Genomic DNA, 12,306 nt, shown 5'->3' on the forward strand with positions numbered 1-12,306 from the left:
GCCTAAAACGACTACCATGCAAACAATTTATCAAGCATTAATGAAACAATTATATAGTACAACCTTAACAGTTCCAACTTTAATGTCATAATATACCTACTCATACATTATTTTCTAGTTCTTTTACGTGGTAAACATATTCACTTTTAAGCATATATCATATTACACATATAATCGCCTGACATACAAGCATATATCAGAATATTCATATAATCACATAACATTTAAGCATATGTCACAATACTCGAAAACATCTTTATAGATAAATTGCATAATGGTCACATTTTATATAAACACATATCACAGTACACACATATTCATAATTTAAGATAATTTGCATAGCAACCACATACTTATTTAGGCTTGCATCACATTACAAGTACATACATTTTAAGATAATTTGGAACTTGAGCTCTGAAACATAAAAGTGAGCTTTATCATCACTCATCAGATACGCATATCTCCTACGCACCAAACATAAACTCATAGGGTCAAACATGTCCCAAAAGTGAAGTGTAAAGTTAACACTCTCATTATTTCCCTTCACATGTCTCGATGAATGGAGCTTAACTCACATTCCCTTATCCCTCCAACATGTCTCAGTGCCTCAATGCCCAAAATCACTGTACATATAGGTGAGTACTTACAATCTTATGGCATGTCAACTATATCCAACGATTTCAAGATCACAAGGCCAAAATATCCGAGTCAAACACATATCACTTACCAATTATTCGTGCACAATCATTGCATATTTGCATCTTTATCAAAACACTATTACTAACATTTAACATATACATATACATAACATGTAAATATTTGCACTTTCACAATAGTTATCATAACCACATATCATGTGACAGCCCGATTTAGGGCCTAAACGGAATAATGGTTTTGAAACCACAAATCTGAGATATAAATAATTATTTTATAATTATTTTGAGGTCTATGATGTGGTTTTATGATTATGTGAAAATTTCGTGAAGAAATTTTATGCCTAAAGTGTCCAATTCGAAATTAGGGACTAAATTAAATAAGTTGCAAAACTTGCATTCTAGAAGCTTTTAGCATGAAATTGCTTTAGAATATTAATTATAAGTCCTTAAATAGAAATTTGACCAATTTCTATAATTTTGGACAAAAATAGGCTTACATGGATAAAAATTGAAAGTTTAGTAAAATGGGCATTTTGGTCATTTAGTTAATAAATGAATTAAAAAGGGAAAAATCAAGCAAAAATTTGCTCATCTTCTTCATTAGGTTGAAATTTCAAGGTTTCTCCATAGCTAGGGTTTGTTTCAAGCTTCCAAGCTCCATAGTAAGTGATTCCAAGCCCCGTTTTTAATGTTCTTTGCGTTTTTGGAGTCCCGGTAACTTAATTAAGTTTATTCTAGCAATAATTTAACCTAGGGTTTATATTTGGAAAAATACCCATAGGTGAAATGTGTTTATTTTGATGTTTTATGGTAGAATATGAAGCTTTAAATTGTGTTAAACAACTTTTGCTAAGCGATTTTACGTGAAAACGAGTAAAACGACATAATCAGTAAAAATACCTAATGTTCATAAGTACATGTTAGAGTGTGAATTTGATGTTGCTATAGAAGGGAAAAATGATCAAAATGCCATAAAACATATGAAAATAGGATGAAGTTTAATTTCTGAGCCTAGGGGAAAAATCATAATTTTGTGAAACTTTAGGGGTAAAATTGTAATTTTTTCCATAGGATGTTTTTGGAGTAATTTGAGTAATGTGAGACATTAATAAGTCAAATGTGTTATTATAGATCAAGAAAGACGTGGAATCAACCTTGATCGGGGAAAAAAAAGATTTCGGACTAAATTGCAACATTTCTAAATTTTGCACCGAGGTAATTTTGTACGTAAATAATTTATCGATTCTTTTTATTTTATTATATTATGTTATCATATGAAATGTGGCTACCTATAGAATGATTATTTGTTGTAAATTGCAAATTGAAAAAGGACTATGAATAAATTGTAACAAGTTGGAAAGTGAGGAATTTCCCGGTTGAGCCTTCGGAATAGAAACGATACGAATGACCTATTGTGAGGTCACGTGTGTAGTACTAAGTGCAGGCTACTACGTGTACCAGATTATTGGTCACATGTGTAGTACTAAGTGCAGGCTACTATGCGTACCCGATAACTTCGATCACGTTTGTAGTACTAAGTGCAGGCTACTACGTGTACCGGATAATTGGTCGCATGTGTAGTACTAAGTGCAGGCTCCTATGCGTACCAGATAGCTTTGGCTACAAGTGTGAAAATATGTGCAGGCAACTGAGTATCAGTTATTATTCCGAAGAGTTCAATGGGAAAATCGATTAAGTAAAAATACATGTGAATATGATTATATGATGAATAAGTGCAAGTATATGTTTAAGAAAATTTTAAGCAATATGCTCGATATTTGAGTGAAGTTCGATAAGACAAAATGGATTAAGTGAAATTATGTAAGAGTGAATTTTAGTAGTAAAACAGTGTTAGACAGCAGCAGTTGTGTGACTTTGAAAATTCACCAAAAAATTTGTAAGTTGAATTAAATTTTAAATAAATTATGGAATTCAATATTAATGAGTCTATTTTCATATAAAAGAAACAGGGGCAGCAAAAGAGTTCTATATTATATGATATTCTAATTTTTGTGAAACAGTGTCAGAATGAATTCGAGATCCCCTATTCTTACTTAGAAAAAATTTTAAAAATTTTAGAAAAATAATTATGGGTTATAATTTATATACCTAGAATCTTTGATGAGTATACTTTTAATAGAAATAAACGAGAACATTATCCGAGTTTTTTACTATGAGATATTTAATTTTTAGTAAGAAGAGGTTGGAACTGTCTGACAGTGAAACAGGGGAAACTTTAATGAATAAACTGTACTAATTGGCTAAACCAAAAATTCTGAAATTTTTATGGTAAGAAATTATATGAGTGTAGTTTTTGTGAAAATTAATAGATTTAAATTTAGAGTTCTGTAACTCCAGATATAAATTATTTAGTGACAGTGACTCAAGAAAATAGTTTGACCTGAACATGAGATTATGTACTATTATGATTGTTTTATTTTGAGAAATATGTTGATAAATTGTATATCACTTACGTACTTACTTACTAAGCTTTACGCTTACTCTCTTTTCTTTCTCTTGTCTTATAGTGTCTCTAGGCTAGCTCGGGATTCGGAGATCGTTGGAGATCCATCCGCACTATCAATACTTTTTGGTATTTTGTAAACATTATTTTGGAGTTATGGCATGTATAGATGCCTTGGTTATTTTTGTTATATGTCATAATTAAATTGGCCTAAAATGTTGGTCTTCAAAATTTAATAGTTCATTTTGTATATGTCCGTTGATGTTAACTAATATTGTTCAGGTTATAGGACATGAAAATGTATGTTTTAAAAAAAAAATTCTATGTCATGATTTCGTACGTTTGCATGTATTATGTTCCAGTAATGTCTCGTACCCTGTTCCGACTTAGAACACGGATAAGGGGTGTTACATATCACATGTTACAGCATCTCATCTCAATTCACATATTCACAAACACATATGCACTTTATTCACAAGATAACATTGGTATAAGAAAGCTTAAACTCGGAATTTAGAGTAGGGGTTTTGGCTACTACTGAATTCCCAAATAACGCATTGAATTATGTCCAAAAGTAATTATTCCAAATACTTACCAATTACATTTTCGCAGAAAAGCAGAAAGCTCAAACTAGCTTTTCCTTGCCTTTATCTCTACTCATAGAAGGTTCTATCAAATGCGGAACTTCAACACAACAAACTCACACAACAATACATCCAAAAATCAGCCATAGATTCATTATAAGCATACAAAACATAAGTCTAAACTAAGTTCTCATGTAACCGAAACTTATAACATAACAAACTTTAAATTCGAATATCTCGATCTATACTTAATATTTTTGCATAAAATCAATTCCATTCATCTTATAATTCACTTACAGATAATTCTCAACCTTTAAACTATACAAAACTACTCAATTCATGGTATCGACTTTTCAACATGTTTTATGGCTATTTTCCGAAAATTTATTAAAACTTAAGAAATATTGAACGAAACTTTAAAGTAAGTTTAGAAACCTTCTAATAATGTTAAAACAAGTTGAAAAATACTTTGAAACCAAGTGTTTATGCAAAATCCTGAAATCCACCATTAACAACTCAATTTTTGGCTTTTATTTAAAACGTGTGATTTAATGGCTAAAAACTTAGTTTTAAAGACTAAATAACATTTAAAACTATTTAGGAGTTGAACTGTTACCTTAGACGACGAAAACCGAACGTTTGATCGAAAACCTAAAAAACCCGAAAGCTTGATAATGGAGAAAACTATGGTGTTTTTGGGTATTTTCTGGAAGTATTATAGAGGTTTAATGTTGTAAGGATGATGGAAATCAAAAGACTAAAGTTTGGAATAAAAAATCGAATGGAGAGGGTGAAGGAAAACAAATGGACGACAACAAGAATGAGAGGGAAAGAAACTAAGGTGAAATACATGTAGGTTGGGAAAGTATTAGGTTGAATTTTAAAATTTGGTTTAATTACTTCATAAAGACTCACAATTCTAACTCTTTTACGAATCAGTCCTATTTTCAAAATTAAAAGTATTTAAAACTCATTTTCAGAAATTGATTTAATTTTCTAAAAACCATAATTAAAAGTATTACTGGTATGTCATGTCACAAAATTCAGAACACTCTAAGGCTAAAATTCCTAAAATACCCCTAAAATTCTTAGGCCCAATTTTGAGGTGTTACAAACATATTGTTGGTGGTTCAGTGATGCCAGAAATGACGTCTCGTATAATGCATAGGACTGCAATAGTAGCAAACACTCGTCTATATCTTGTGTATCATGTTTGTCGCCTAAAGAAGCTCAACGTACAATGTTGCTAATACTTCTGAACCCTAACTATAGGAACAGACAACTTGAAAGTCCGCCTACATAGGCAAGTACATCAGGTGAACTTTATTTGTGACAGCCTAAATTGACCCTAGTCGGAAAGTGGTTTTGGGACCACTAAACCGAGTCATAAAAATAATTAACCGTCATAGTGGATGCTCATTATATGTACATATGCATGTGTGAAAATTTCATGTTTGAATTTTTTTAATTGTAAGTGAATTTTATCAAATAGGACTTATGTGAGAAAATTTAGAAATGTGCTAGGCAAATGTAAAGTGGCCTATTAATGCATGTTGTGAAAATGATGGGCTTGCATGTCAAATTTCCCTGAATTAAAGCTTAGTGGCCGGCCATGACAAAGGGTGATGGGCAAAACATGTCATAAAACATGTTGTGTCAATGGGTTATGTTGGAATAAATAAAATAAGGAGTATGGGTAATAAAGAAATGGGAAAAAGGAAAGAAGGTGTGTGATTCCCCCCCCCCATTGCCGTGAGTTGAGGGAAAGGAAACAAAAAAAAAAGTGTGTTCATCCTTTTCATTTCTTTTGGCCGAAAATTCTAAGGAAGAAAGAAGGAGTTCTTGCTCCATGTTTGGTTTAGAAGAGGATTAGGAGGAGGTTCAGCCATACTTGTATCAAGATTAAGGTATGTTTGATGTTGTGCCATGAGATTCATGCATGTCTTTTTTTAGTTGCTAGCTTGATGTTCTTATTAGCCCATGGTTCAAATCTTTGCTATGTCATGGGGATGGTATTCGCCAAGGTGGATTTTGTGTTGATATCATTGCATGCTAAATGTGAAGCTTGTTAATGATGCATGTGATGGTGGATTGATAACTCTTGAATCTCCTTTTAGCATCCTTGAGTGAGACATTAAGTTCCTTGTTCAACCATGACCAAAATTGAAATGGTAAGGTGTTGTGATGCATTCGGCCATGGTAGGATATAGAAGAGAAATAAGGTTGTTGTTAGATGAAGTAGAGTCTAACAAATGAGCTCAGATGTGCATTAGTTGCTAGATGGAGAAGAATCGGCTAGCAAGTTGTGTGCTAAGGCCGAATATAATTTGGTATATTATGGGTAATGCATGTGTTGAATTAGTGTAAAGGAGAGGATGCTTTAATAGTGTATATATGTGTATTAGCCAAGTTTTGAACTTGAAACAAATGGTGTTTAGTCAACACAAGTGACCATACTTGTAGAATGTATTAAGTGTTGCAATCGGCCTTAGCATAGATGTGTATGTTCGGCCATTGGTAGCCTATTGATGGCTTTAGCTTGACTTAGAAAATTGACTAAGGGAAATATTAGCTAGTATGTTGAATTCGATTCGTGATTTCGTACATATGTGACTCTAATGTCTAATGTATATATGGGCTAAGTACCTTGAGCTTCTCTTTTGATGTTTGAATGAATTGTATTAAATTGTTGATGTGATTAAAAATGCGTATGATTATTGTGTATTTGAGCTAAAAGGTGGCCATATGACCTATCAAACTCCTTGTCATATTCGGCCATAAGCTAGCAAAATGAGACTTTGATAAGTTAAATTTGTTTGAATTAGCTCAAGAGCTTAGGGGACCACAGTTGGATAAGGGAAAGGAAAAAATGATCGAATAGCCGTTGAAGCCGTTCGACAACATCCGAGGTAAGTTTTCGAGCAATGGAACCTAGATTATGATTCGATTAGATTATGTCACAAACAAATCAAAATCATGCTCTTTGAATGTGGCTATGAAGTCGAAACTTGTAAGTGTGATAAGTGTCTTGTGTTTGAGCTTTGGTAATGAAAATGAAACATGGATGTGTCATGACTTATTGATGTATGTGCATGGTTATTCGAATGATATCCTGCTAAGTCCCAAGGCTTTTGTGTTAAGTGACTATATCCGGACTAAGATCCGAAGGCATTTATGCGAGTTACTATATCCGGCCAAAACCCAAGGCATTTGTGCTAGCGACTATATCCGGCTAAGTCCCAAGGCATTTATGCTAGTGATCATATCCGGCTAAGACCAAGGCCTTGTCAGAGTGGTTATATCCGGTTAAATCTCAAGGTACGTGATTCGGAATGAATGAACTTGCTGTAAAAATTTCAGTTAATACGCTTGTGAAATCCCAACAATGAGGTATGTTTCAGATGTGCTTTGAATTAGTTGAGCCCTTACAAATAAGTATTCGCCGCTTGATAAACGAGCTACCGCCTTTGGCTAAGTTGATCTTTGTGTATGAATATAAGGGTTGGTAATGTGAAGTAAGTATGATATTGAGAATTTGTGCATATGAAATTATCTGTTTAGCTACATAAATGCTATACTTTGGTTGTGTTTAAATTCACTCTCAAACTTACTAAGCATTAAATGCTTACTCCGTTTTCTTTGATTCTCTGTTTTATAGATTTTGGTTCTTCACTATCGGACTCGGAATTTTGAAGTCGAAGTCGCCCACACTATCAAAGCTCCTTTTGGTATATTTTTGGTTGAACTTTGAAATGGCATGTATAGGACTACCCTTTTGTTGTAGGTCATATACCTTTCGGTTTTGTGTAAATTTGGATAGCCATGCGAAAATGGCTTAAGTATACTTTGGGCATGGTATTATAATCATTGTATGTTGGTTATTAAGAGGTATGGAAATGTTTGGAAATGATTAGCCATTGGGATGGTTAATCATAATCATATTTTGTGCTATTTATGTTAAAGGGCTAGTTGAAGCATGGAAACTATGAAATAGGTAAAGCCTACCTTAAAGACAGATGCTGACAGCTGCAGTGACGTGGATGTGAAAAATTACTAAAAATAGTAGGAATGGAATTAAATAGTGAATAAATTATGTAAATGAACCTTGACGAGTCTATTTTCATAGGAGAGTAACGAAACGATCATATGAACAGTATGTTAAGAGATATTTAAGTTTTCGTGAGACAGGGCCAGAACGGTTTCTGGAGTCCCTGTTCCGACTTTGGAAATTAATTAGAAGTCATGCCATATATGTACAGATTCCTTTTCGAGTCTAGTTTCTATAGAAACAAACGGCATCAGTATTGAAGCCCTGTACAGGGAGATATCCAAATCGTAATGCATGAAGGTCAGTGTAGTCGCACCCTGTAACAGGGGAGACTTTAACTAATAAACTGTACTAATTGGCCCGACCAAAAATTCTAGAAAAAAATTTGTAGATGGACATATGAGTCTAGTTTCAGGAAAAAATTACAAAAATGATTTTCTAGTTTTAGAACTCAAGATATGATTTTTAAGGTGATGGTGATGCGATTAGCCAACCGCCTGGAAATTTTAAATTGAATTTGTGAAAGTAAGGATTAAGCTTTAACCCCCGTGTCCGACTCGTGACGGTCTCGTGCACGGGTGTTACAATTTTATTGGTATCGAGCTACGGTTTAGTCGATTCTAGGACTACCGTAATGTGTTTGGGTCTAGCTATACATGCCATTTTATGTGATTATTTGATAGTGTGGTGATTCGACATTTGCAAGTGTGTTTATTTATAGTAATGGATCCCGATCCCGACCGAAGCGGTAGTGATGATCTTGAGAGTGTAGCGCTGCTCAAGACAAGGGACAAATACGGACTCTCAACCTAATGCTAGTAATCCGAATGAGGAAGCTAGACAAGCTTTCTATAAGCGTGATGAATGATTGGTTCAACCAATACATTCGAACTAATACTATTGCTCCACAACCTCCATTCCCAACAAACACAACCCCAAGACCTACAATGCCTCCGAGAATCGACCAAATAAGGTCAAATAAGCCCCAGCTTGATAGAATCCAAAACACGGGCTATGAATTTAAGGCTACGGATAGTGATGATGCCGAGCAAGCTAAATTTTGGTTGGACAACACTATTCGGGTACTCGATGAACTATCTTGCACACCCGATGAGTGCCTAAAGTGTACTATCTCCTTGCTACGTGATTCTGCCTACTATTGGTGGAATACGTTGACTTTTGTTGTGCCTAGAGAGCAAGTAACTTGGGAGTTCTTCCAAACCGAGTTTCGAAAGAAGTATATCAGTCAGAGATTCATTGACCAAAAACGGAAGGAATTTCTTGAACTCAAACAAGGTTCCATGTCGGTTACCGACTATGAACGAAAATTTGTGAGGCTTAGCCAGTACGCACGAGAATGCATTTCCTCGTGCCGTAATGTGTAAACGTTTCGAGGATGGACTAAATGATGATATAAAGCTGTATGTTGGCATCTTGGAAATCCGAGAATTTGTGGTACTTGTTGAGCGAGCTTGCAAGGCCGAGGAGCTCAGTATGGAGAAAAGAAAAGCTGAGGTGGGAGCAAGGGAGTTTCAGAAGAGATCTTCGGGAAACCCTTCCCACACCATCGAAGAAATTTAGAGATGGCTTGGGCCGGTCTAGGGACACTTCGGCTTATCTAGACGAGATCGCGATCGACCCCGTGAGTGCACGAGTCACTTGATCGCCATGTTGGAAATGACCGTCGAGATGAGCGGAATGCCAATATTGTGGTAAATGGCATTCGGGGAGTTGTAGGTTCCATGACCACTCCTGTTACAAGTGCGGGTCAGTTGACCACTTTATCAAAGATTGCCTGAGGTTGTCTGAACAGAATGCAAATCAGAGTGGGAAACCGGGTGCTACCACTGCTCGAGGTAGACCATCTAGAAATACGGGCAATGCTAGTGGTGGTCAGAGAGGATCTAGGGATGCTACGACCAGATCTGAGGCTCGTGCTCCTGCTAGGGCTTATGCTATACGCGCATGCGAGGATGCTTCCTCGCCAGATGTTATTACCGGTACCTTTACTTTCTTTGATACTAATGTGATTGCTTTGATTGACCCTGGTTCTACTCATTCTTATATATGTGAAACCTTAGCATCCAGTAAGACTTTGCCTATTGAGTCTACCGAGTTCGTAATTCGGGTGTCAAATCCCTTGGGTCGTTACGTGCTTGTCGACAAAGTGTGTAAGAAATGTCCCCTAGTAATTCGAGGTTTCTGTTTTCCGGCGGACTTGATGCTTTTGCCGTTCGATGAATTTGATGTTATTCTTGGTTTGGATTGGTTGACCGTGCATGATGCGGTTGTGAATTGCAAAAGCAAGACTATTGATTTGAGGTGCGCAAATAACGAGATAATCCGAGTTGAGTCTACGGACCTAAAGGGGTTGCCAGCTGTAATATCAGCAATGTTGGCCCAGAAATATGTAAGAAAGGGGTGCGAAGCATACCTTGCGTATGTACTTGACGACAAGGAATTGGAAGAGAAACCCGAATCTGTGCCGGTGGTTTGTGGATACCCGGATGTTTTTCCCGAAGAATTACCGGGTTTACCACCTGTTCGGGAAGTAGAGTTTGGTATTAAGCTTGTACCTGGGACTACGCCAATTTCGATAGCTCCGTATCGTATGGCACCAACCGAGTTAAAAGAATTGAAAGCTCAGTTGCAAGAGTTGACGGATAGAGGTTTCGCCGACCAAGTTTCTCACCCAGGGTGCACCAAGATTGTTTGTGAAAAGAAGGACGGAACCATGAGGTTGTGCATTGACTATCGTCACCGAATAAAGTGACGATAAAGAATAAATATCCGCTATCACAGTATTGATGATTTGTTTGATCAACTAAAGGAGCCTCGGTGTTTTCAAAGATAGATTTGAGATCGGGTATTACCGATTCATGAATTCGAGATTCGGATATACCCAAAACTACTTTCGAATCGAGATACGACCACTACGAGTTCTTAGTGATGCCGCTTTGGCACACTAATGCCCTCGCGGTATTTATGGATTTGATGAATCGATCTTCGAGACATGATTTGGACCGGTTCGTAGTTGTGTTTATTGACGACATCTTGGTCTATTCAAGAGATGAGACCGAACATCTTGAGCACCGAGGTTAGTGTTGCAAATTTTACGGGATGAGCGACTATATGCTAACTTCATGAAGTGCGAGTTCGTTAAGAGAGGTTAGCTTCTTGGGTCATGTGGTATCTCATCGGGTATTCGAGTTGACCCGAGCAAAATTTCTACCATACTTAACTGGAAGCCTCCGAGAAATATTACTCGAGGTTCGAGCTTTTGGGACTTGCCGATTACTACCGACGGTTTGTAAAAGGATTCTCGATGATAGCCACACCCATGACGGTTACTTCAAAAAGATGTTAAGTTCGAATGGACGGAAAAATGTCGAAAAGTTTTGATCAATCGAAAACTTATTTAATGAAGCTCAATTTTAGTGCGGCCGAATCGGGCAAAGAGTTTGTCATCTATAATGACGCCTCCTTACTTAGGTTAGGTTGCGTATTGATGCAAGAAGGTCGAGTTGTGGCCTATGCGTCGAGACAATTAAAGCCACATGAGAAAAATTATCCACCCATGATCTCGAATTAGTCGCCATCGTATTCGCCTTGAAAATATGGCGACATTACTTATTTGGTGAGAAGTGCCATGTATTTTGGATCACAAAAGTCTCAAATATTTGATGACTCAAAGAGACTTGAATCTACGACAAAGGCGTTGGCTTGAGTTGTTGAAAGATTATGAGTGGTCATTGATTATCACCCGGAAAGGCTAATGTGGTTGCGGATGCCTTAAGCCTAAGTCACCGTTTGCTTTACGACGATGAATGTACACTTGTCTGTTCTACCCTACAATGTGTTAATAGTGAATTAAAGGCCAAACCATTATTGATTCATCAAATTCGTGAAGCTCGTAAAGTCGACGATGAGTTGGTTGCAAAACGGGTGAATGTGTTCAATGTGGAATCGGAGTTTCAAATTGATGATGACGATTGTTTGAGGTACGTAAATCGGTTGTGTGTTCCAAGAAATTCGAACTCATTTCGATGATTCTCAACGAAGCTCATTGTAGCCGAATGTCAATTCACCCGGGAGTACGAAAATGTACAACGATCCGAGACGCCGCTTTGGTGGCATGGTATGAAACGAGACATTTCCGATTTTGTCTCGGCGTGCTTAGTATGTCAGCAAGTGAAGGCGGAACATCAAGTGCCTACGGGTTTACTTCAACCGATCATGATACCTGAATGGAAATGGGATCGAGTCACGATGGATTTTGTATCCGGGTTGCCGGTGTTTGGCAAGTAAGAAGGATACGATTTGGGTTGTTGTCGATAGACCGACTAAGTCGGCTCATTTTATCCCCGTGACGTCTGGATTTTTCATTAGATAAACTAGCTGAATTATATGTTTCTCGATTGTGAGATTACACGGGTACCGATTTCTATTGTGTCGGATAGAGATCCGATATTTACCTCACGGTTTTGGAAGAAATTGCAAGAAGCTTTGGGTACCAAGTTGCATTTAGCACCGCTTTTCACCCCAAACCGATGG

Source organism: Gossypium arboreum, chromosome 8, assembly GCF_025698485.1.
Source record: "Gossypium arboreum isolate Shixiya-1 chromosome 8, ASM2569848v2, whole genome shotgun sequence".
Classification (NCBI taxonomy): Eukaryota; Viridiplantae; Streptophyta; class Magnoliopsida; order Malvales; family Malvaceae; genus Gossypium; species Gossypium arboreum.